The sequence below is a fragment of the Trachinotus anak genome, unplaced genomic scaffold (genome assembly GCF_046630095.1).
Source record: "Trachinotus anak isolate AG129_WGS33_773 ecotype Australia unplaced genomic scaffold, CSIRO_AGI_Tana_v1 ptg000018l, whole genome shotgun sequence".
Classification (NCBI taxonomy): domain Eukaryota; kingdom Metazoa; phylum Chordata; class Actinopteri; order Carangiformes; family Carangidae; genus Trachinotus; species Trachinotus anak.
The window spans coordinates 1,232,589-1,259,166 of NW_027273869.1; the positions used below are offsets into that span (position 1 = coordinate 1,232,589).

General features: G+C 43.9%; 1 long non-coding RNA gene across 2 annotated transcripts in view; it reads right to left on the reverse strand.

Moving 5' to 3' along the window:
• Positions 1–6,693: 6,693 nt before the first annotated feature.
• The window catches only part of LOC139635144 (uncharacterized), a 59,485-nt gene continuing 39,600 nt past the window's right edge, over positions 6,694–26,578 (reverse strand). For both annotated transcript variants that reach the window (XR_011694129.1, XR_011694130.1), the window contains one exon: positions 6,694–7,625. This is a non-coding gene — a long non-coding RNA (uncharacterized lncRNA). The remainder of the gene's footprint in view (positions 7,626–26,578) is intronic.

Genomic DNA, 26,578 nt, shown 5'->3' on the forward strand with positions numbered 1-26,578 from the left:
ACTGCCGCCCCATCAACCGTCTGCTGTCATTGTTCTAAAATGAATCTTGGGGAAGAAGGATGCATTTGAAGGAGCCATTGAAATGGGACAGCCTTGTCGCTCCACTGTGATGCAGTCAGTCTTCAACAGCAGCCTCTGAAGGATGAGGCCCCTGAACTGGACACAGTGAATGTCCTCTTCACATCATGGATTGACAACAGACAATGACATTGTCTGACCTGTGGTTCATTGTCAGGAAGAGTCTTCTGTGACGATGTTCAACCTCCTCCAACACAGGATCTCTGTTGCTTCATGTGAGAGATTTTCATGGAAATAATAAGCTGTGTGTATTTGTAAAAGGCCTTTCACTCACTGAGGATGACTGTGACCTCTCTCAGCCTCCAGGAACTGCAGCAGCATAAATGACACAAAAGCTCACTCTTACAATAAATATGAAAAAACTGGATTTATTACAACTGAGGTCAAGTTGTTTTCCTTTAATGGTAGAAGGTAAAACATGTGAGAGTCCTTCAAACTCTGGAGTGATCTCCTCCAGCTTGAGTCAAAGAGCCAGGAGACAGTAGTTACTTTCTTCTGGTTGTTTAGCAAGTAAGACTCACAGATGCACTGAACCACGGTTTTATAACCGATTTCAAATGGTGCTAGAAGGCCGCAGCAGGCTCTAAGCATCAGGAGAAATCAGTTATCTTTTAGTGGAGAAAGCGGATGAGGAGGGGCTGTCCTGTGCTTGTCCTGTTGAGGCTCACTCACTGCCGGAGCTGTCCTCCTGTCCCCAAGAACACTGATTTCAAATGGTGCTAGACAACAGAAACACACATCTAAACCACCACGTGAAACCAGCTTCTGGGGGAAGATGATTTGGTGTTGGACCACAGCTGCAGCGGTGAGATGAGCCAACGGCGGGGAGCGAGAGTTATGTTTTATATTTTATCAGCTATTATTATTCTTATCTACTTTTTTACATATTTAACAAGCAGGAACCTGGATCCAAACAGGAAGAGGGCTTTGTTATCTTTGTTATGATTGAAGCTGAATCTTTATTCTAAATAAACATCATCTGACAGATCCCAGTATCACTGCAATACCAGAGCCAGACAGATAAAACAGAGCAGTCAAAGAAGAAAAGCAGGCATGAGAAACATATAGACACAGTATATATGTTTTGTTTTTAAGATTTTTTTGTGCCACTGTAAGTTTCAGTTTAGTTTTATTCTGGAAACCTTTCAGGGTTGTAAACAAAAGGGTTCATGGACAGTAATCTTTTCATTTTGGGTATGGCATTATTTGTGCTTTGGCACAAAAAACAGCGATTGTGCAGAGTATTCATATTTCCTATTTTTATTTTATCAATCAAGAAATCCAGAAAAAAGACCAGTAAGAAAGCTCATTACCACTTGATGGAGAACTAAAAAATTAAAGAAAAGAAAAAACTAGAAAAACTAGAATCATTGCCTCGTGGTCGTTTACTCCAACAACCCGACAAGTTGCAGGAACAAGTCTAAAATCTGTCCTTTCTGAATAATAGAGGTGTTTTTGCAGAGCGAATTGACCTTTGACCCTTTGGTCAAACATCATCACTTCAATTTATCCTTACAGAAATTTGAATTAAATTGTGTCATGATTAGTGTTTTGTCAGGTCACAGTGATCTTGAATTTTGACCTAAATCTAATCAGTTTGAATCTAAGTGAATGTTTGTGACAAATTTGAAGAAATTCCCTCAAGGTGTTTCTGAGATACCACGTTCACATGAATGTGAAGGACAGACAACCTGAAAACATGATGGGCTCTGTAACACAGTTGTTATTTTCCTGTCAAGTGTCCACGATGTTCAAATAGCAAAGACACCCATCGCCCGTCTGAGCACCGTCTGAGGCGCATTATTGTTGGTGCATTGCTATCTTGAGGCAGCAGAAAGTGATTACACGACTGACCAACAAAAACCTGGTCTGAAGTCAGTGGTGCAGTATTTCAGTTTGTCTACATAGGCGGGTGCACACTTCTTTAAACCATGTGCCTGGCACAGTGACTTCTGCAGCAAAAGTGATATGGGCACACCCTAGATGCATTTGCACCATGTACTTCACACCATGTGCTTTGGATCATTAAAATAGAGCCAGTGCCTCCGGCCTGGCTGTCGCCGGCGCAGTGGCATGAGACAGAAGTCTTGTAGCTTAAATCTTGATCAACTGAACTTACTTGGTGTAAATGTTCTCTGAAGAAAGACATTGTTTGGAAATCCAGATGAATGGTTCACTAATCCTTCACCTTTTCTACTCAAACAGAAATACAGAGGTGTGCGCTGGATACAAAGAACAAATAAACATATATTAAATCACTGTGTCACATTAATACAATAAAATAAGGAATGTATCAGAATTATCGCTGGTTGTTTAAAAAAAAATTGCTTTGTGGAATCTGTGTATTTGCAGAGGGGTTTTATATTTGTAAAATGTTTTTGTTTGTGTGTTTGTTGAATGTGTTTTATATTAACACATCACACATTCTTTATGTGTTCACACAAATAATATTGAGACAAATCTACTCCCATAGTTTCTGGGTCAAACAGGGGCCCTGAGTAATGGCCCACTGTTAATTTTTGCATTGAGCAGTGCCAGTAATGAAGAATGAGGACACCCAGACTCAGTCATTTGTCAAAAATACACACAGAAGTCAAGTCAGTTCAGTCGTACTCTTTCTGACAGACATCCTTCCATGTGTCAGTCTGTCAGAGGATGAGGAGGAGAAAAATAACAGTGCTTCTTATCCAGAAGAGGTCTGTCTGAAACATGAATGTGGTTGTCATGGCAGCGGTTAGCACATGAAAATTTGCCTGCAGCAGCAGAGAGGAACTGAAACAGAACAGACATCACAACAAACAGTGCTGACAGTCGTGTCTGCTTTCCTAGAAATTCATACCAGATGTTGTCAGCGACTGAAACATGCTGTTACTTTAGTCATAGAGAACATAATGACATCTACTTACTACTGCCTCATGCTCGCTGTCATTGATCCTGCAGGAAGAAGGATCACATGACAATGGAGTGGAAAGCCCAGTGAATGTATGCATGACAATAGTTCACGACTGTGCTGCATACAAGCCTTTACTCCAACAGTAGCTCATCTAACTTCCCATCAGCTACAGCTCACACACATTTAATAACTGACTGTATCTGTCGTGCGTTTCCTTGCCTCAGCGCTCCAATATCCACCTAGGTATGGTGAAATAAGATTAATTTAAAACTCAACATCCCAGAATTCCTCAGGTTTCACCACTCTGCCCATAAACAGCCAGCTTCCATTGGTCACTGTGTGGTCTAAGACCCATGTCAACAAAACCCCTGTGCTCCCTTCAGGGGCAACAACAGCAGTAACTGCCCCTCTCTCTGCAGCATGAGCTTCTGCACTGAACTCCTTCTCAGCAGCAGTGATGAGAGCCTGCCTAAGATTAACCAACAGTGAACAAGTTGAATTTAGCACCAGATGCTATGACACAAAGTCTGCCAGGTGATTTTACAAGCAGCAGGAGCCACGAAGCACAGTTAGCATCGAGTGGCTAACTCAGTAAGGAGCTACCAGTGACCTCACAGCCAGACCAGCCTGCAGCTCACTGAGCTTTACTGAGCAAAGGACATCTCCAGAAAGCAAAATCAAACTTCTGGCCAAACATATGCCTGGGTCCTTAACCCAAGTCTGGCCCCTATACTTCCACATCTCTGCAGATTCTGGCTGTCATCTTCCAGTAATGGCTGACATCCGGAAGATTTTCTGTGTGCATGAGAATTGGTCCAGATTTGGAAGCAGAATCTGCCACCATGCTGTGTTTGGTCCAGATTTGACTTGTGCAACTGAGTGTATACATATTTTTGTATATATTTTTGATAATAATAGCATTGAGTTAAAGCAAAACATAGCAAAAACATTTGATAAGCTGTTGAACCTATGCAGTCCTTACACTCATATTGTGTTTTTAGTTTAGTCATGTGAACAGGTCCATGTAACATTTCCAGGTAGTTTCAGTGGAGAGCTCTGTGCACAGTGAAACACCTGCACATTAGAACTGTTAAATCTCTTCTTGTTCCTCTTTTCATTTGACAAAAAACAACACTGTGCATCTCAGCCAACATCTGGGGAGAAGTGGCACAGACATACTGGCTTAACACATCCTTATCTTATGGTTGAACTGCAACCTCACAAAGCCAACAACACGGTGATGACAACTGCTGTGTGTTCATATCAACATTCACATTATGTGATTACAGAGAAAAATAATTGCTTTTCAGGACAGGGAATTAACAAACTGTCAACTGAAAACCAAAGAAAATCAGATCAGTGACATTATGTCATTGGTCACAGGAATGTGAGAAAATTTTAAACGTCAGATTTTACCAACACAATAAAGAAAATGTTTAATCTATTTCAACTGACGGCAAATTGTGCCACTCAGCAGACAAATTCTCCCCACTCAACTGAAGAAAACTGTGATTTTAAAAGCTCAACATGAGGTTAAATATCTAACACAGGCTGTGTTGTTCAGCCGTCCACACACCTCTGTTTCCTGTGTGACAGAGGACCACATCCAGGGAGAAGCAGTGACAGTGTGTGTGTGGTGTCTCGTGTCACAGCACAAAGACCTCTGTTCTCGCCATTTGTGGGAATTGGCACCCTGCACTTACATAATCGGCCAGATCGCCATGACAACAAGGCTACAGCAAATGCTGCATTGTAACAGTGGGCCTTACAGGTGTTTGAACGGTGGGTGTCAGATGATCTGTAGTGACTGCGGCAAAGGGTGGACAGGTTGGAAAATCTTTATCTGGGGTTAAATGACTCCCACCTGTGGTGGAGGGTGGGGCAGTGGTGGGAATGAATCAGGCAGATATGACCTCATATTGAGATGCAATTAAATTCATGACACAGTATTTTGTCAGACTGTCATGTAGGTTTAAACCCTGAATCCTGTAATTCTACTTGTAGGCACATGAGGGCGACGTGACATCTACAAGCTCCCATGCTACTCTGTTAAACAGTATGGTGATGTGACCGCCTATCTGTTTACATGGGGAACGCTCTCCCATCTCCCCTGTCCTTAGTTTGGGGAGTTCAAAGGTCAGCGACACTGTCAAAGACATGACCCAGTGCTAATCCCGAATGTTATAATTGGCGCAACATAGCAGACAGATGATCATCTCACTTCAGAGTGCTGTTGTGTGTGTGTATATATATATATATATATATATATATATATATATATATTTACTCACACACATATAACATTATTTGTACAGCAAATGACTTTGGAAATGATTGAGTCCTACATTTGTAAACAAACCTAGTTTTCCCTCCTCCCAGAGTAAAATGGCGTTTTTCTCCCTACAGGACTGAGCTGTTCCAAAACAGTTCCCACAAATCTTAAAGTGGTCCTCTAGTGTGCACTGAGTAAACAGAGCTTTTGCAAATAAATGATGTGAGCTGCTCAGTGAGGGTGGGGGGCTCACTCTGTCACCTTAAACCAAAGAAGAAGAAGAGATTTAGCAGCTTTTCCTTTGTCCTGGTGTTTCACTGTTGACAGAGATATCTACTTACCAGACCTGGAAACGCTAGAGTGGACTCAAAACGTTTTCACCTGAAAACACCCTCTCACCGTGCCTCCCATCCTGCCTCTCACCCTGCCTCTCACCTTGCCTCTCACCCTGCCTCCCATCCTGCCTCTCACCCTGCCTCTCACCTTGCCTCTCACCCTGCCTCCCATCCTGCCTCTCACCCTGCCTCTCACCCTGCCTCTCACCTTGCCTCTCACCCTGCCTCCCATCCTGCCTCTCACCCTGCCTCTCACCCTGCCTCTCACCTTGCCTCTCACCCTGCCTCCCATCCTGCCTCTCACCCTGCCTCTCACCCTGCCTCTCACCTTGCCTCTCACCCTGCCTCCCATCCTGCCTCCCACCCTGCCTCTCACCGTGCCTCTCACCCTGCCTCTCACCCTGCCTCTCATCCTGCCTCCCATCCTGCCTCTCACCGTGCCTCTCACCCTGCCTCCCATCCTGCCTCTCACCCTGCCTCCCATCCTGCCTCTCACCCTGCCTCTCACCCTGCCTCTCACCGTGCCTCTCACCGTGCCTCCCATCCTGCCTCTCACCCTGCCTCTCACCCTGCCTCTCACCCTGCCTCTCACCGTGCCTCCCATCCTGCCTCTCACCGTGCCTCTCATCCTGCCTCCCATCCTGCCTCTCACCCTGCCTCTCACCGTGCCTCTCACCCTGCCTCCCATCCTGCCTCTCACCGTGCCTCTCACCCTGCCTCTCACCCTGCCTCTCATCCTGCCTCCCATCCTGCCTCTCACCGTGCCTCTCACCCTGCCTCTCATCCTGCCTCCCATCCTGCCTCTCATCCTGCCTCTCACCCTGCCTCTCACCCTGCCTCTCACCGTGCCTCCCATCCTGCCTCTCACCCTGCCTCTCACCCTGCCTCTCACCCTGCCTCTCACCGTGCCTCCCATCCTGCCTCTCACCCTGCCTCTCACCGTGCCTCCCATCCTGCCTCTCACCCTGCCTCTCACCCTGCCTCTCACCCTGCCTCCCATCCTGCCTCTCACCCTGCCTCTCACCCTGCCTCTCACCGTGCCTCCCATCCTGCCTCTCACCCTGCCTCTCACCCTGCCTCTCACCGTGCCTCTCATCCTGCCTCCCATCCTGCCTCCCATCCTGCCTCTCACCCTGCCTCTCACCCTGCTTCCCATCCTGCCTCTCATCCTGCCTCTCACCCTCATAAACACACATGGATGTGCTCTCTAGTGCTTGCAACACTTGTCATGTCATAGCAGAAAGTCATTGAACAGCCCTTGGCCTCTGCTAAAGTGGATGGACATGGTGGACATCTTCACTGTCCTCTCAGAGTGCTGAGGTCGTCCAATGAGCTGCTCCTTTCCTTCCTAAGCAGTGGTTTGAGGTGGGACTGTGCCTAAGTCCGGTCAATGTTTTAAAGTTAGGCCAAAAACTTGTTTTCTGTGGCTCTCTAGGTGTGTGTGCATGTGTGTTGTCTGTAATTTATCTGCACATTTTACTTGTTTCACTTCAGTCAACTGCAGCTTCTTTTTAAACTGTGCTACAGAAATAAAGTGGTTTGATTTGATTCAATTCAATTCAAGGCACTTTACAGGGTAAGGTCAAGCCCTTACTTTGTTATCAAGACCTTACTTTGATCTGACATTTTAAAGAGTGTGTGCAGAAGAAGAGGTGATTACAGAGGTTTTGTGAGGGTCAGACCTGAGCCACAAGAAAATGGAATCAGTAAAGGTTCATGCAAAACGGCCCTTTGTCATATGAATGCAGGAGTTAGTTAGGGACACACACTCACACAAGCACCCCTCCTTTGTCTCTCTTGGGGGAGAAAGGCTTCCTTGTGGGGGTGAGGTGAGTGCTTGTTGTTGGTTCTCACTCCGGCTTCCTGTTCTATTCTCTCCCAGGAAGTGACATGCTGAAACACAGGCACACACACACACACACACACACACACACACACACACACACACACATACACACACCGCTGGCATGAATGGTAGGCCCTGGCTCCTATGGTGATGGTGATGTCATCCTCCCTGCTGCTCCGTCTGTCCACGCTGCCTCTGAGCCTGGAGGCAGAGACGTAGAAACGATGTTAAATGATGACGACGGCAAGTTTATATAACATTTATTTTTTTGGTGCAACACTCCACTGCAGTGATAATCGCGCTTCTTTCATAACAAGTCTATTTTTTGGAGTCAGAATCTTCTCTGAGTCATAGTATCATCGCAGACACTATACATTTCACGTACACTACAGTTAACCTTCAGGAAGGGATGGAGATGTGAAAGAACAGATGGATGTAAAGGTGAAGAGATGCACAGGATATTCACGCCATTTAGCAGCGATTGTTAGTCATACTGCGGCGCCGCTGTCTGAAAGTGAGAGCGAGATGAAAGTGAGCGATCCTCAGTTGACACAGTGTAGGTGATAAAAACTGATGCTTTGTTGTGTCCGAGCATGAAGAGTTTCCCTGGAAAGCAAATATAACTCACACCTGTGGTGGAGCCTTTCTCTCTCTCTCTCTCTCAGTCACACTGATTGTTACATTGGGTACCTTTCTCTCTCTTTGTCTCATGGTCGACTTTGTTCTGCATTTGCATCTTGTTTGTCATCTGTTTTGTCATGTTTTACTTTTGTTCATTGTGTTACAGCCCCGTCTCCAAAAAAGTTGGGACACTGTGTAAAATGTAAATAAAAACAGCAAATCATGTAAACCCACATTTAACTGAAAACAGAACAAAGACAACATATCAAATGTTGAAGTACACCAATAAATGTGCTGGACAATCTGTAGAAACAATAAAACAGCTCCTGGTGATTGCCACTGATGAAGAATCCTCATTCTGTCCCTCACATACTCTCACATTGCTCTCTGTCTCATTAGAAATCCAATTAATGCATAGCTAATACGTCAGAGTCAAAGATCCAACCCATCATTAATAATTCAGTAGAGTGTCATTTGTGATTCATATTCAACATCTGACTGAAAAATGAGAAATCAAACCAGGCGTCCTGTATAGAATTAAACTGTAAACCTACTGTGCAGTTCACACTGCAATACGTCGTCTATCCATTTCCACCATTCTCCAGAGTTTAACCAGATTTTGACAGGTATAGTAGCAGTCATGTGTCTTTTATATGTTTGACCTTAACGAACAGTAAATCCATCAGACTGATAAAAATGCTTTATGCTTCCAGTCTCAGTCAAAATGTGATTCTGTTCCTGATCACACTAAATAACTCTTACCAAAATCAGACCAGTAGCATGGAAAGTGCCTTGTTTGGGTTTAAAGACTTGACCCTTTTAATGGTCAGTGAATTATCTATTGTTGCATCAAAATTTAGTATTAAACGCATTGTTCCTCCAAGACTGAATCCAACCATGCCAATCTCTGGATACAAGCAGTCAAACTTTGCCTTGTCCCACATTATTTTGCTATAGGGCCCTTGATTACTATTAACCAGCCTCTGGATGCATGGATAAATGTCAGACCCTGAGACAAACCACTGCTGGTTATCTCCTCAGTGACATTACCATAAAGCAGTCTGTACAGCCCTGGGTTCCTGTGTATGTTAATGTGCATCAGTGGCACAGTCCAGGCGGAGCTCCTGCCGATGAGCCCCAGCGTGCAGAGTTATGCTAATGGAGGCAGAGCTGATGGCGACAGGAGGGAGCACCAACCTCAGCTAAGATACATAAAGTCAGTTAGGGAGCTCTGCCTCACAGTGCACACACACACACACACACACACACACACACACACACACAGTAAACATAGCTGACACACAGCTGAGAAAGATGCTCAGGCAGTGACACACTAAAGCAACAGAATGTGGCATTTTTCACACCACGAGCAGATTTTCCAGAATTCATCAGTTCAGTTCAATTCAATTCAATTCAATTCAATTGAATTCAATTCAATTCAATTCAATTCAATTCAATTCAATTCAATTTTATTTGTATAGCGCCAAATCATAATATACATTATCTCAAGGCACTTTACAGGGTCAGGTCAAGACCTTACTTTGTTACAGAAAAAAACCAACAGTTCCCACAACGAGCAAGCGCTTGGTGACAGGGGGGAGGAAAAACTCCCTTTTAACAGGAAGAAACCTCCAACAGAACCGGGCTCAGGGTGGGGGGGTGTCTGCCTCGACCGGTTGGGTTTAGGAGGAGATAAAAAAGGGGGGGTGGGGGGAGGAGAGAGGAGAAAAGAGAGAGAGAGAGAGACCAGGAACAGCTGTGTAGGTAATGGTGTTATCCTTCATGGTATGTTTCAGATTATAATCGACTGTTGTCATGGACAACAAAGACCTCCCATATGACATGACATGGTGACAGTGCGGTGAGTAAGGCAGCGTGTCTGCTCCACATTATATCCTGGAGAAGAGCTGTTTCTCTCTGCCAGTACAGGTGCCGTGTCCGTGTCCACTGTTATATCCTGTACATCCATGATTCATTCTCTGTGAGAGGAGCTTCTATCTATTGACAGTTAATATGAGACTGCTATTTAATGAACCATGTACTGTGTTATTGACTTCATAGACAAGTTTGTCATTTCTTCAGAGTCTGTGCAGAAGAGGAAAAGAATGTTGAAGTTTTCCTTCTGCTAATATATTTTATATTGGAGAACAAGTGCAGCCACAAAGTATTTTCTGTTGCCACACTGATGATAAATGAGCTATAATATATTATATATTCGTTGCACTTGAAGAACAGAAAAAACAGGAAAAACATTTATTGAAAATGTGTCTGCTGAAGAACAGCTCGAAGTTCCACTTCTGAAACTCCTCCAGTAAATCTACAACTGCTCCGTCAAAGATTCTGAAGATGTTTTGAGGAAGCTTTTAGCATGAGAGGAAATATCCTGAAGAATCGAAAATTTGACTTAGCATGTCTTGATATGTCATGACCCTGAGGACTGTGAATCAGACTGTGTCATCTGAATCATGATGAAGAGTTGACGGGGACATGACACAACTGGAGCATGATGCAGCTGCAACCAGTAGACTCTCTAACAGCCATAAGCTCTCTGATATAAGAACATCCATGTTCAAATGCAACAAGGATGAAGCCTTTGACACTGACTGCCGGATGTAGAGAAGGTATTAATTCATCCATCTAATAATCTTTGCTCCTCCCAAGTGTATCTATCCCAGTTGGGGGTGGATTGAACCTCACTGGGTTTTTATCTGGACATGACGCCCTTAACATGACTCTCAGCCTTTGTTGTTATTTGTCTTGACATTACTCCAGCCTTAAAGTCTTTACACTTGCCAACTGTGACCTGTCACAGAATTCATTTTAAAGTTTTTTTGTTGTTTTTAAATCACTGGATGGCTCTAAATCATATTATCTCAAGACAAGACATATGTGTCTGTGCTGTGATGTAGGGTCACCATGGGTAGGAGGGGTAACCTAAATCACTCAAGAAAAAATACGGAGTTATATCAGTGTGTGTGTGTGTGTATGTGTGTGAGAGAGAGAGGAAGAGAGAGGGGGGTTTGGGGGGAGGTCATGAAGTAATCTTTACACATCACAGACTTACAGTAAAGCAAGTCTTTAAATCACCTCTTAGCCCTGAACAACACCTACTCACCCCCTCGGCCACTTAATAGCTTATACACACACACACGCACACACACACGCACACACACAAACACACACAGAGTTAGTCAGCAGGAGCAGTAACCACAAGCCAGCTTGTAAATCTTGAACCTCTGCTTCCCTCTCGGCTCTGAGCCACAGCAGCTTCCCAAAACTGAGCGGCCCGTTAAAGTAAGAGCTGTTCCGGGAATCTCCTGACTGCTGACGCATTGCCCCTGTGACTCTACAAAAATGTCCTCATCTGGAGCCTAATCTCCCCCAATTTCAAACAGACCACTTGATGTCTGATTGTGCTACAGGCATGTGGGTGTTTTGTGAGAAGTGTAGACTGACTGTAAGTGAAACATTCATGTCAAGGTCCGCTGGCAAGAGCGTAAACAGTCTGCGAGCAAATGAGGAGTCTTCTTTCAAAACCTGTTGGCAGCTGCTCAGCATCAGTATCTCTGTCATAGAGAATCTGATGTGTGAACCTGTTTGTAATCATTTATACCCAAACGCTGGTTTGGAGGGAAGCCAAATGTCGTATTTCAGCCCTCGTAAACGAGTCAGGTAAAGTTTTCTGTAAGCTGTCACTGGACCTTTGAAGAGTATGACAGACTGTCCACACCTCATACTGGAATTCACCTGTTTTTTGTGTTGATACAAGTTCAGATCGGACTGAAAACCAGCCTGACATGAGCGTCAGTTCCAACTGCTGAGACTTGCTTTGTTTTGTCTGGTCACTTCAAGTTTCTTCAAGTGTCTTTTTTCAGAGCACTCCACCTTTTTTGTAGAGCCGTTCTGAGCTTTGTAGACTTTTCGGAAAGGCGCTGATGACATCACTGTGGATGTCGGCACCTGGTGCTTGTTGTCGCCACCTCTACGGTCGGGCATGTAGTAGTATGAAGTGACCGAACCTTCAGCTGGCCAGGTTCCTGCATGTCAGCACCAACAACTTCACAAACAACAGTCTGAGACTCTCAAAGAGGAGTTCATGAACCTTGTCGACAAACTGTCGGACACTGGGAAGCAGGTAATCATCTACGTCTACTCCGACTACAGTCCTGCAAGGCTTTTACCTCGTGACCTGAAGTGAGTCTGTCTGACTGTACCTGTCTGGGTCCCCACAGTGACTTAATACCCATTACCTGATGCATTCTGTGTCTGATTGATTGATAACAGTCTGCTGTAGTGATTCCAGTTCAGCCTCTTACTCCTGTATAACTGAGACCCCTCTTAAATCAGAGGAGTGACCCCCTCTATTGAAGCTTGCCCACCAGTTTTGTTCTTCTCAGTGCACCTGGGTTAATGTAGTGGGTGTATTGCAACTGTTTTTAAGAATCCCCTCACTGGACTTGTACTCCATTCAGTTTTTTAACAGTTTTCAAATCCAAACTTTAACAATTGTGTGTGATTTACTGTGTAATCATGTATCCACCCCCCAACCTCAATGAAGTGAGTTACTGAGTGACTGTCATGTGTTATTGTTGGTGACTTTGACAGTCATACTGACAATCCCCCTGACTCACATGTCACAGATTTCCTAACCGCATACACAGTCTTGATTTAGTTTCTACTCTGAACACTTTGTCTCTGACCATAAATGTATTTATTACCTTTAACCTTACAACCTCCTACAACCACCAAGAAATGCATAATCCACTCTCACATCTTTAATGAGTGGCCTGCTCATTTTAAATTGCCCTCCTCACTTCACTGATATGAGCGATCAGGTTCATTGGTTTAATGATTGGTGCACATCAGTCCTTGACTCTTCAGCTCCATGCACTTCCATCTCAGGACCGTCTCAGTCAGACAGTTAAGGAGGGAGTACAGGAAAGCAGAAAGTATCTTGAACCCCCTCCACATGACAGCCCTGTTGTTTAACCTGAACCAGAGTATAGGAGATGAATGAGTTGCCTACTTTTCTGTCTTGATTAATAGTAATAAACACAACCCTATATTTCTGTATGATTAACCAGCTTCTAAATCCCTCTCTTCCTCTCCTTCCCCCTTCATCTTCTAAGGACTGTAAAAACTTCAAATCATTTTTTGTCGGCAGGATCGATGGTTTGAGGTCCAGTTTTCCCCGGACTGTTTTACCCTCCACCCAACTCAGCTGTCCTGTTTTACTGTCTGAATTTTCTCCCATCTACCTGGAGATCCTTTTAAACACTGATACTCGTATGCATTGCCACCTTAAGTCTCTGTGATACAGTTCCCACAAAATTCCTAAACTACGTCCTTCCTGTTTAAGGTCCCAGCCTGCTCTCCATTATCAACTACTCTTCAACTCACTTTAAAATTGCCAGCGTTCAGCCATTTATTAAAAACCCAATTCAACCCAATTTCAATCAGGCTTTCATCACATAGCACTGAGACTGTTTTACTAAGAGTGGCCAATGACATCTATGCATGAGGTGAATATACAATTCTTATCCTTCTTGATTTGACTGCAGCCTTTGACACCATCACTCCTGCCCTTTTATGCTCTAAACTGGTTTAATTCCTGTTTGACTAACAGACATTTTAATGTTTGGATCAACAATCACTCCCCTGCTGTGCAGAGGGTTTGGTTCTTTGACCAGTCCTCTTCTCTTTGGTTCCTCCTGTTCAGCTGCTTTAAAGACTTGTCATGTCACTGTTATGCTGATGATACACAGATCTATTTCTCTGCTCAACCCAATCTTCTGAATCAACTGTCCTCCCTCCATGATTGCTGAGCCGCCACTACAAAATACATCTCTAAATTTCCTCCACCTGAACCCTCATGAAACTGAATTTCTTTTAATTACACCTGATAACATTGCCCCTGCAGTTCATCAGTTTATTGGTCTATTTCACTGTAACATCAAATCTGCTGCTAAGAATCTTTTTTCTCATCTTTGACCAGCATATGACTTTTGACCACCAGGTTACTCAACTCGTCCAGTCCTTTTTATATCACTAAAGTCATATCTTATATTAAACAGATCTTCATAATATGTTATACAGATCTTGTACTTTTAATCCACACTTTCAGTTTCTCCAGTCTTGATTATTATAATCACCTGATCATAATCAACACGTGTCTCAGTCAAGCTGCTCTGAATCGGATGGTTCAAAATGCAGCTTCGAGACTAACCACTGCTCCGACGTTACTTCTGTTGCGTCCTTCCATTAGCTTTCTGTAAAGTTCAGAACATACTACAAGATCCTACTGATTACATATAACCCTTTGCTGTTTTCAGCTCCAACCCTCTAGAATCATCTTCCCCAATCAGGTTTGTTGACTCTTTGGACCACTTCTAAAAATCAATTTTTATAGGCAAAGGTAATCTATAGTCAGTCCCCTGCTTTGCTTTGGTTTGTTTTGCTTTGGTTTTGTCTCTCACTGTGTTTTAAATCATAATGTGTTCTTTATTTGTTCATTCATCATTTTTCTATTTTCTTTTTTTAAATTTATCCTACAGGTAAATGTCTTGCACATTATTGCACATTAAGTCCAGACATTCAGACAAATTGATGTCCTTGCAAAACGTTGGGATCTAGAGCTGAGTTTTTAACACTCCTTATCAGTCTCCTCACCTTGAGACACTCACATGATCTGTCTGCATCTGTCTCTCTCCCTCACTGGCCTTTTCCCTCTCAAACCCAGAGGTGGGCCACCATGAGCAAGGATACAGAACAAACCTGATTAATTAAAGCAACACCCAGTGCAGCACAGAGCCCTGCAGCATAAGTACATAAGGTTCACGCATCACCTTCTCTCTCTTCTTCTCACTCTCCTCAGTTTCCATCAAAATGTAGCAGGGTTTGTTCAGTAAACTGAATGCCAGTGCTGACTCTGTCTGCCTTTGAACAATCGATAAGTGAGCAGAGCCGCTTTCCCCTCTGAAAAAAAAATCTATAATGACAGGATGTCCTGCACCTCTATGTCAAAATCTGTCATTCCCATCACACCAGGTTGGAATTCTAAATCACTGGAAATAAAAGATACCAGTCAGGCCTGAGGGCGAGTTCTGTTTGAAAAACTTCCACAGCTTAAGAGACACACCCTCATGGCGGTTGTATTCTATACATCTCTATCAATAATTAATATCCACAGGCAGGAAGCACCTCAGATCTGTAGTTTCAAAAACAGAATCTGTCAGATACTAAACCTGAGGAAGCATAAAGCTGAGTAACTGTCAGAAATGTAAAGGGGGCCAAGACAAACACAACCCACATATGGTTGAGCAATCACCAACTGGAGGTCAAAAAATGTGCGTACTGGCAGTTTAGTGAAGACAAAATCAGTGAGCAAACACAAAGCAGTCATCCATCAATCGACATCGGAGATCATACAGGGACACATTAGTCAGTGCAAAATATATTTTGAGAACACACACGCACAGGAAGTGCAATGGATGTTTTTAGCCTGCAAGTGGAGTTGTGTTAGTAGATTGTGTTGTGTTAGTGGTTTACCCTCCACACTGTCTGTAGACAGACACAAAAAGTGCCCAATGAATGAATTACCTGTCCATAACTTTATTTGCGTAGTTCATTGAAACAGAAAAAGGCAGTTTTTCTGTAGACTGTAATAAAGAGGGCAAATAAAGCAAGCAAAAAATCTATTGGCAGGTTCCCTCTTACGTGCTCAGTCTGGCCCAACAGCCATCAAACACAGGGAGAGCAGACTGCAACCTGAGCATGAATGGATCAGGATTGGACTAAGAATATGCTGACAGCGTGAGACAGGTTATGTTGAGATGGAGACGCCCCTCCAAGCCAGAGACATGTAAAGGCTCAATATGCTTAGAAACAAACCAAGTTGTACAACATATTGTTGGACCACAGTGGGTTGTACCAGTGGGGACAACCCACATCTGGCTGTACACACAAAAAATGACAGTAGTTGAATGAAGAATAAAAAAAGAGAAAAAGAGAAGGTCACGCCCTCCTTTGCATACCTGACTAATCACTGTGTGAAGTTCACATAATTGTCAGTTTCAGAACATACAAACATTGTCAGGATAGTAAAACACTTACTTGAACAAGTTCCATGCTCCTCACTTCAAACAGCTCGATAACCAGCTCACACATGCAAACACTCAGACCTATTCTGATAATCAGTTGATTAATCCTGGTAGTACAGAGGTGTTGACTGTGACCTTTCAGCACTGATAACAAAAGTCAAAAGAAAAAAAGAAAAAGTTACTGGGAAACTACAGCTGTACTGAGAAAACTCTGCAGACCTGATGCCAGAAACTGACTCACAGCACATATGTGTTACTGAGTCGTACAACTAACAGTCAGCACACACACGGCAAACACACACCCACTGAACGTGTCACACTAATGTCATACACTGGGCTGTCAGTCAGATACAGTGTATTGTGTTTGCTGGCAATGTCAGACATGACAACTCTGTGTCTACTTTAAAACAGGAGGGTGTGTAAATGAAACAAAAGGCCTTCTCTTGTTGCACTGAAACAGGAACTGTGGTTTTATTAAGCCCCCCCCCCCCCCCCCCCCCCCCCCGCTCTGCCAGGGATTGGAGACAACAATGGCAACATGGCTGTGATGACAGAGTAGTAATCACTGAGGGACATGATGAAAAGTTTCTGTCAGCGTGACCATAATCCTGCACCCATCGAACAATTTATGAGACAAATTGACTTGTGAGAGTTTATAAATGACTTTCCACTGCACTACAGAAGACCACATGAAACTACCTTAGCTACAGTAACTAACAGGTAAATATCATTACTGTAAACAAACAGGAGCCGGAACAAGGTGTCATTAACAAAGGAATTTAAGTACAGCCTTCTTTTCGTATCAGACCTGTTGCTTCTTGTCAAAATCAGTCTTCAGTAAAGGTTTTCAGTTTGCTCTGAAAGGACAGAACCCTACTTTAGTTAAAGGACTGCAGCTAAGCTAAGAAGAAGTTTGTTCATTTTTTCACTAATGTTACATAATAACACAACATTAATCTGTACAGACCATGTATTGGTTGATGAGTTAGTGGTGATAGTGTCGCTATCTTTCAAGCAGCAGATCAGGGGATTCAAATCCGGATCAGGGCAAGACTCCAGTAAGAGTCCCCAGGCTTAGACCTGATATCTATATATTATATATCAATATAACAAAATCATTCATAGCTAATATGCAGGGAAGCAGTAGTGGTTCTAGCTTGTATGGTGCCCTGGGTGAACCCCACACCCTGCCCTTGTTGTTCTCTGTTCTTTGCTGTGGTATTGAATTTGGTATTGAGAACTGTTCAGTTTCACTGGTATAGGTACCGACTGCCAAAATTCTAGTACTGTGACATCCCGAACCCCAACATGGATCATCAGTCCAGTCGTCCACAGTTACACCAAAATTTGGCCCCCATTCGTTTCAGTGAAGAAAAGCACGTCCTTTGCCAGTAGATCCAACCATGTTCAACCTGCACATCCCTCGAGGTGAGTCTGAACTTTGAGTCACGAATATCCAGCCAGTTATACAGACAGGGTGAGGCTTTTCATTCAAATAACTGATCTGTCGTACCATTTCCCACCAGTTGAATGCTAGAGCTAGCTTGCTAGGTGACGCTTGTGAGCGACTCTGCCCATATCATCTCCTGTACACTGGTGTTCATATTGCCATTCCTGTCTGACTGCAGCATAAAGCCGTCTGATGTCAGGGGTGGTCCGTGCCAGCTGTGGGACTGGAACTGGACTTTTAAAAGCCGAGGCCAGAATCTGCACTGGAGCAACTGATGTTTTTCAAGCAGCTTGTATTGACATTATAATGAATTGATGTCCCTCCCGTGACCTCAAGAAGAATTTAAAGGCATTTTGATCAAAACTATAATAATGACCACATACACACACACACACACACACACACACACATAAAGACACATCAAACAGCAGGATGACATCACAGCTCTTGCTCCTCAGTCGTATTTGTGTGTTTGTGTTCGCTGAGAGCTGCAGAGTCAGAGGCTCTCTCACAGCACGTTAACACCCACCACGGCACACACACAACCCACTGTGACACGGGCTCTCCATCACTACTTCCAACTCAAACAAAGTGCTTGGCGTGGCCACAGCCAGCTCCCAGCCCAGCAGGAAATGATGTAAGGCAGGCTCACATCACAGGTCTCACTGAGGCTGGCTCCAACCTCTAAGCTTGGACAGGCTGAGCAGGTACAGGAGAGGAATTAGGTTTGGGCAGTTAGACAAATGTGTGTGAGCTTAATCAATTGCCAGTGGAAATTCCCTCATTGATTGGAGATAAAAGGACAATATCAGTGTTTCAGTCTAATCATTTGGCAGCTGAGGAGTGAAGTTGCTGCCAAGGTTGTTGGGCTGTATCTGTTGGGTTTGCTGCTAAAGTTTGTATCACATAAGAATACATTAAGAAAGCACATACTGTATTCCCATGGCACAGATGTTAATAGTTTCCTATTCCATAGAGGATGAATCTTGGTGACTCTGGTGATCCTGTGACTACCACCAGCACCAGGTTGACATTTTTAGTTCTGAATGAAGCATCTCCATAGCTATTGGATGGAATACCTTGTTAATGAATTGTAACAACTTTGGTGACCCACTGACATTTCAACAACCACGCTACTATCAAGCTAGTCTAGGTTGGTGAACATGGAATATATTTAATGTAATTTCTCATAAGATGGAAATGAAAACAATGAAAATACTGTAGAACCACAACAGATGTATCAAACAATAACAGAACTATAAATCCCATCTCACTGATCATTCTTTTGCTTTGTCACAGCAAGCACAAACATGCACATCCCATCAGCTCTCAGCAGGGCTGCCCCAAGCCTCTGCGCTGAGGCCCCCCTCTCTTTGAAATATACACCACCTCCTTGGGTCTGGTTATCACAAGCATGGCTTCTCAAATCACTGCCACACAGATGATACACAAGTGTGCCTGTCACTCCCACCAGATGAGCCCACGGTCTCTGCGCTGACCTCGGCTTGTCTTTCAGATGCATTCAAACGGATGAAGGGATGTCACATTCAACTGCACCTCTCTAACACTGAATCATCCAAACCACTCACTCTCAATCTATCTCAATATCAACATAAAAACTGCCTCCTCATCTCTCCTGCACTGAGGGGTGCAGAAACCTGGCTGTCATGATGTTAATACTAAGTATCAAACTTTCCTGAGTATAAAAGGTTGTCGTCTAACATCATAATCTATTACTTGTGTCACCCAGTCTGACAGCTCGGATGTGTCACCAGGAAAGTGGATTGGTGTCTGCTGTACAGCTGTGACTGTTACAGTCCATGTGAACACTGTGTGACTGCTGCTTGTTTCACTCCCTACCAGCATTTGGCTTCTCGTCAATACCCCCAGATTTTCACCTCTTGACTTCTACACACACACAGCCTCTGCCTGTCATACAACCTGTCTCTCTCTCTCTCTCTCTCTCTCTCTGTGCTGTCTACCTGGCGTTTGTCTGGTGACAGCGGAGCATTATTGAGACATGGTGGGGTAATTGTTTCTGGCAGAAAGGATGGATCAGAGCCCGGCGATCCGCTTACCTTCCACTGACGTGACTTCATGTGGGAAAACACGCAGGCAGGTAAACAGACCCAGGCAGGTACTGAATAGAATAGACTAGAATGCCTTTTTTGTGACTGCACATTCACACAGAGGAATAGGGGTATTACCTCTGTACCTAAAGGTGCATATGTCAGAAAAGTACCCTGTAAGATACAGAAATGGTCCTTAAGGTGATAACTGTGGACCTTTGTTTAATTTTAAAGGTACAAGATCACTGTGGACAGCAGAGTGAACATAACCGTGCTTTTAACAAGCCTGAGGAAACAGGCTGATGATGCAGCGAATCACAAAATGTTGATGTAAAGAGAGAGTTGGGTTGAATTGAATAAAATAGGGTACTGGTGAATTTCCATTCAGTTCTTGGTCTGTGCAGCCTGGGGATAGTTTTATGAGCTTCATTAACAACTTAGCTTGGTGTCCATTGTAGTGACTGCAGCTTATACTTATGTTGGATTGTTAATATACAAATGATACTCAAATAGTTTTATGAAGTGTGGTTGTTTTATTCAAATAGTAAGGATATAGTCCTGCTGTCATTAGATGAAAAGACCAGCAGGGGTCAGTGTTCTAGGTTCTTGATACAGCATCGGGACGTGAGATATCATCTGAGACAGTGACAGCGCTGTTTAGCCATGTAGTTTTCCCACTTTGTCAAACTTGTTCACAGATGAATTGATTCAAAATAATTGAAGGGTCTGAATAACAATTAACAAAGAAGAGGCAAAGAAAATTTAGGAGGAAATGTTTCTGTTCATGCTTCTGTTAGCTAGCTGGATAACGTTACACAGACCACCTCCCACGCTCTTATGGGAGTCCTTGTTGCTCTCCATGTGGGGGGGGTTAAACTCAATAGCTGTGTCAAGGACTCCTGGATTTCACAGAGTTTTGGTAATAATCATTACGTAGCATCACGGTAGCATCCTTGCTTCTGTCTCCATCTGTGTTTGATACCTGCCAGTATCTCCATGGAGACCCTGATGCTCTCCCTGTCTCCACTGGGATCTGATGGGAAAGCTGGAAAAATTGGTGCATTTTCCCGACTGTAGAAGAAGTTTGAATCACCTGGGTCGAATTTCAGGAAAAGAGAGCATGCATGAAGCACACACACACACACACACACACACACATACACTCACACTCACACGCACACTCACACTCCTGTAAACAAGCCAAAAGCCAGACTTTACCAGCATTAGATCTGCATTTTATACAGCCATAAAATAAGAGTTACTGCTATATCTATTTCACTCACCATCTCCTGTGCTGTGGTGTGTGTAGGTGAGTGGGTTTTTGTCCTCTCCTCCTGCCTTCTCCCAGTTTTCCCTCATGAGAAACATTTGTGAACAGATACCTTCCATTCCTTCAGACTGTCTGGTTCGTCAGAACAACTTCATTTTCCCCCCCTGTTGTTTCTTCAGAACATCTTATACCATCCTCTACTTGAGCAGCTACTTCCAGTGATAGTTCTTGACAGTGACAGAGTTACACACTCCCCTCGATGTATGTGTGTGTGTGTGTGTGTGTGTCCTGTCCTATGAAACAGAGTGGGTGTGTCTCCCTCAAACAAGCCAAAAAATGTGAGTAAAGAGGGAGAAGCAGTGATGGATCTGCTCTGCTGCACGTGTGTGATTAATGTAGGTGAAACTGCATGTGCGTGTTTTCCTCCATGCTCTACTTTTCCTCTTTCTGTTTCTCTGTCAGCATTTCCTTGATTCCTGTGTGCACAAACACTTTTGTAAAGGTAAAGGTACCTGGATTTGTGCGTGATGCCAAGTGCTTCATTTTCCTGCAGCTGGACAGGATCCCAGCGAAGCCAGAAGAATGACAGAAGACAGTGGAATACCAGCTAATGAGTTTAAACCAACCACTCTGGTGGTGTTATTATACACAGCAGGACCACACACGAATCATCGACCATCACTAAGAAAACAACAGAAACCAACAGTTCCTCTGAACTGTGCGCCGTTAGCCACCAACACATGAAGCGAATGGCCGAGGGACTCTATAAAACAAGCCCCCGTCTCCATGGTGCTGCCAGAGCCAAAGAGCGGTTCTGTCCAAGTGGCTGCACTTCCTGCCCTCCACCCCCACCCTCCCCATCCTCTCTCTGGACACACAGGGCATTGTGGAAAAGCGGACACAGTACACATGCACTCCCTGCCGGGTATCCCTCACAGTCACACTTGTCTTCACACAGAGGAGCCTGCTGCTAAGGGTCACAATAATAAAGACACATTTCCTCCCACACCGAGGTCAAAGGTCAAGGGCACTACACTTGTTTACACTGGTAAGGAATGACCCTTCAGATTCAGTGTATGTACATTTATATTCATATACAAATTACTGTGTAGGTTTTTTTCTCTTGGCTTCTTCTGTATTCAAATAATAACCTGCTCACACCTCTGTGTTTACTCTCTATTAACCAGACATTTAAAGAGAGATGTACCAGTCCCTGACACAGTCCCTGACACAGTCCCTGACACAGGCTGTTCATGGGTTCTGCATCCACATGCACCCAGGTCGCCACCCAGGTCCACATGTCCACACAACCATCAGGTTTTCTGATATGCATATGAGAATATGCCCACATCATATGACTGTCCATGTGCAGATCTGTCCTGGGGTTTGATCAACGCTACACTGAGCAAAATAAAACTTTACTGACATGACAATTATCTTAACACATTAAAAACTATTGTCCTTCTCCTGATTCAGCTGTTACTGTGGTAACACAGTCAAACACAGTCATGCAGTTGAATGTAATTTAATCTCAAACACACTGGTATGAAATTGTTTATGATAAGCTTTGGGAGAGAAATTGATGTTATTGCACCACTTTCGTCCAAGTGCTGTGTAGTTTGTAAGCTCATGATTATTAAACAACAAAGTAGCAATGTAACAAAGTCCCATGATTTCTTACATTGTGTGTAGATTAAATATATCCATTAATTAATAAATATAAAATGAAACATTTGAAATTATAAATTCACTTCTTATGCTGCCAGGAAGCGTAAGGCAGGAAGTGTCTGTTTGGATTATGAACAACTGTTGTTTACATGGATCTTATATTTTGGTAAAAACTATATAAAAGTGAAAAAATAAAGTTCTTTGTGTAAACTACAGCGTCATTGGGCAGGTTTACAATTGAGATGCCAGTGCAGTAATGGCAGCTTGTTTACTTCCACGTACAACCAAGATTAGTCTCTAAATTCTATTTTACAAATATACGAAGTGCTTTGTTTGGTGGATATAATCCCAGAACTGCAACTAGAGTCTGGTCTGTATCTCCTCTCTGTGGGTATACAACAGGAGAGCACTGAAACCACATCACACTCCTGGGAAAGCTTAGTTTCAGTTCATCTTTGGGGTGACCTGTCCCTTTAACCACCTCCAGTCGTCTGTCTCTGTCTGACAGGTGGAACACAGTTATCTGGGTCACAGCAGTAAACAAAAATACAGCTGCTCAGAGGAGGTGAGAGCACAAGCTCGCCCTCCAATTAGAGAGCGTGTTCCATGGTCACACTGACACACACACACACACACACACACACACACACACACCTGGGTGGGGAGCTTTACAAGTGTGTGTAATTGTGTGTGCGTGTGTAAAAGAGAGGGAGAAACAGAACACGTGTGAACTGAGTGATGAGCAGGTTCCTCACTAATGAGGCCGAAGTCTAGTTTACCCCCAGCAGAGATTCACGTTTTGACAGAATGAGGCTTCTATTTACACACACACACACACACACAGGTGAGCTACAACACAATAGAGTCACCTAAAGATGTAAATGTAACGTGTGTGTGTGTGTGTGTGTGTGTGTGTGTGTGCAGAAATAAAGCTTTTATGAATGTGATGCCGTTGCAGTGTTGAACAAAGGCACATCACTGCCATGCCCAGACCTCACAGCCATTCACGAACACTGGTCGGATTCCAACACCAGCAAAACCTGGGGCGCTAAAGTGCTGAGTCAACAGTGTGTGTGTGTGTGTGTGTGTGTGTATGTGTGTGTGTGTGTGAGCACAGACTAGGGAGCATTTAAAACAGATGATCATTTTGGGGCAAAATCAATTAATTTCAGTGGAATCACTCAGATGACTCGTCCTGTAACAAACTGTCTGGAAGGTCTGAGGCTATTGTCTGTTATTAGCTGTTTGGCTCCATTCACTTTTACTGAACCTTTCTGTTGGAGCATCAACAGAAATGGTCAACAGACAGTTATGGGACAGAAGCTGATGTCATAAATACGACTCTTCAATAATAAGTATTGATTTGCTAACTGATAGCTATGCAGCTCGCAGACAGGAAGAACTTTTATAGGCGTTTCCTGTCACAAGGATCCTTATACATCCTTAAAGCCCTGTTATCTGCACCTCTAACAGTAAACAGAAGCTGAAGATGACAGCGTTGAGAAAACTGATGGTACTGTCTGCAGGTTGAATAACTTCACTTTTAGATTCTTAAATTCTGTTACAGCATCATGTTTTCATCACAAATTCAATGACCAGTTGTTGGAATCCACAGCTCTGATTCGTAACTTAAACTAGCTTTTTTCCATAGCAGTGCTGGTGGAGGCTATTTCTAGTTGCCCACTGTCCAAACTGACAGAAAAACATAATCCCAGAAGCAAAGTGGAAAGAATTCAGACTGGTGGCCACAGTATACGTTCACGCTGCCATCTCTTAGGAGAGAAGTGGCAGTGCAGCTGCCTCTCTGGAACACAAGTGCATTGATGACGTCACTGTCTCCAAGACCACCGTCACACGCCCCAACCAGAAGCCGTGGATTACTGCAGAGGTGCGTGCGCTACTGAGGACACGAGACGCTGCCTTCAGAGCAGGCCACAGGGCGGCCCTAAGAGTAGCGAGGGCCAAACTGTCTGGGGCCATCACAGCAGCAAGGCATGCACATGCCCAGATAATCCACAGCCACGTCCAGGAGAGCGGCAACACAAGGCGCATATGGCAGAGTGAACCCACAGAAGAGTGAACCCATGGAAGGCTGCCGGACCAGACAATATCCCTGGTAGAGCGTTCAGAGGATGTACAGATCAGCTGGCAGATGTCCTCACTGGCATCTTTAACATTTCCCTGAGCAACGCCATTGTTGCAAAGTGGTTCAAGGCCACCACCAATGTTCCCATGCCAAAGAAGTCTTCAGTGTACTGCCTCAACAACTATCGTCCCGTTGCACTCACACTCACTATTATCAAGTGCTTTGAGAAGCTCTTCATGAGGCAAATTAAGACCCTGCTGACCCCCACACTGGACCCCTTTCAGTTTGCGTATCACCAGAACAGGTCAACAGACGACGCCATAGCCACCAACCTGCACAAGGCACTCAGCCACCTGGACAAGAAGGACACATACGTCCAAATGCTGTTCATATACTTCAGATCAGCATTCAACACAATCATTCCTCAGCAGCTAACTAGACAGCTGAGCCAGCAGGGCCTGAACACCTCCCCTGCAGCTGGATCCTGGACTTCCTGACTGGGAGACCTCAGTGAGTCTGGATTGGGAGCAGCACCTCCAACACCATCACACTGAGCACTGGGGGCCCCCAGGGCTGTGTGCTCAGTCCACTGCTGTTCACTCTGAGGACTCACGACTATGGTGGGTTAGGAATGATGAATTCAAGAGCAAATATAAAGAGCACAGGTGTCAACAAACACCAGTCAGAGAGAGACAAAGGTTGTTGTTATTAATGTCTATAATAATCATTGATTAACAACTAATCAAGTCATTATTTACAACTTATAAACCCCTCACCACAGGCACCTTTTAGTATGTGTCACACACCTGTTCTTGTGACAGTGCTTACATAGATGCAAATAAAGCCAATTTGAATTCCTCACATGACACAAGCTGTAAAAAAAATTCAAATTAAAGACAGAGTCAATAAGTCAAACACACTCCCGACACACACTTACAAGAGAAAAAGCTGGAAGTTGCCTACTGTGTCTGTGGAGAAAGACTCACACTCAAGGCTCAGTCTGTCCTCTTCCCTTCAGCGCAGAGTATCTCTGAATCCACAACACAAGCGCTAGCTCAGTGCGCAACACCGCAACACCAATAAAAGTGTCATCATACCAGCTCTGACTCAACAGGCAAGACACAAGCAGAACCCCCCACTCCTCCTCCTCCCATCTACTGTATCTATCTGGGCTTGAATTTAAAGAAGAAAGGGAGCCTTCAGTAAGTTGTGTGGTGTGTGTGTGCCTCTGCATCAAAATACACACAAAACCTAAAATGCATTACTGTGGTTTACTCTCACACACTGTGGCTGTGTGTGTGAGTGTGTGTGTGTGTGTGTGTGTGTGTGTGTGTGTGTGCTGGTGCTCAATAGAAAGTGACTTAGTGATCAGGAATTCAGAGAGGTGCCTTCAGTTTCGGTGGTGGGAAAGGGTAATTTGTCTGCATGTATACACACACACACACACACACACACACAGAACACACACACACACACAGAACACACACACAGAACACACACACACAGACCACACAATTTGTTCATCATACATCACATACATATACATATACAGTATATATATATATATATATATATATATATATATATATACACACACACACACACACACACACACACACACACACACACACACACACACACACACACACATATATATATATATATATATAAACACACACACATATATATATATATATATATGTCCTATGCCCTACCTTCCCCCTGCTCATGAACTTTCACCTAATTCTGCACTGCACTGTTTCATCATTTACCCACAATCCCAAACTGCCTTTCACAATATTTTGCTTTCTGCTTTCATCCCTTTCTCACATCAGAAAATGTAAAAAACATTCATTGCAAATGATAAAATTTACATCTAAATGATGTTATT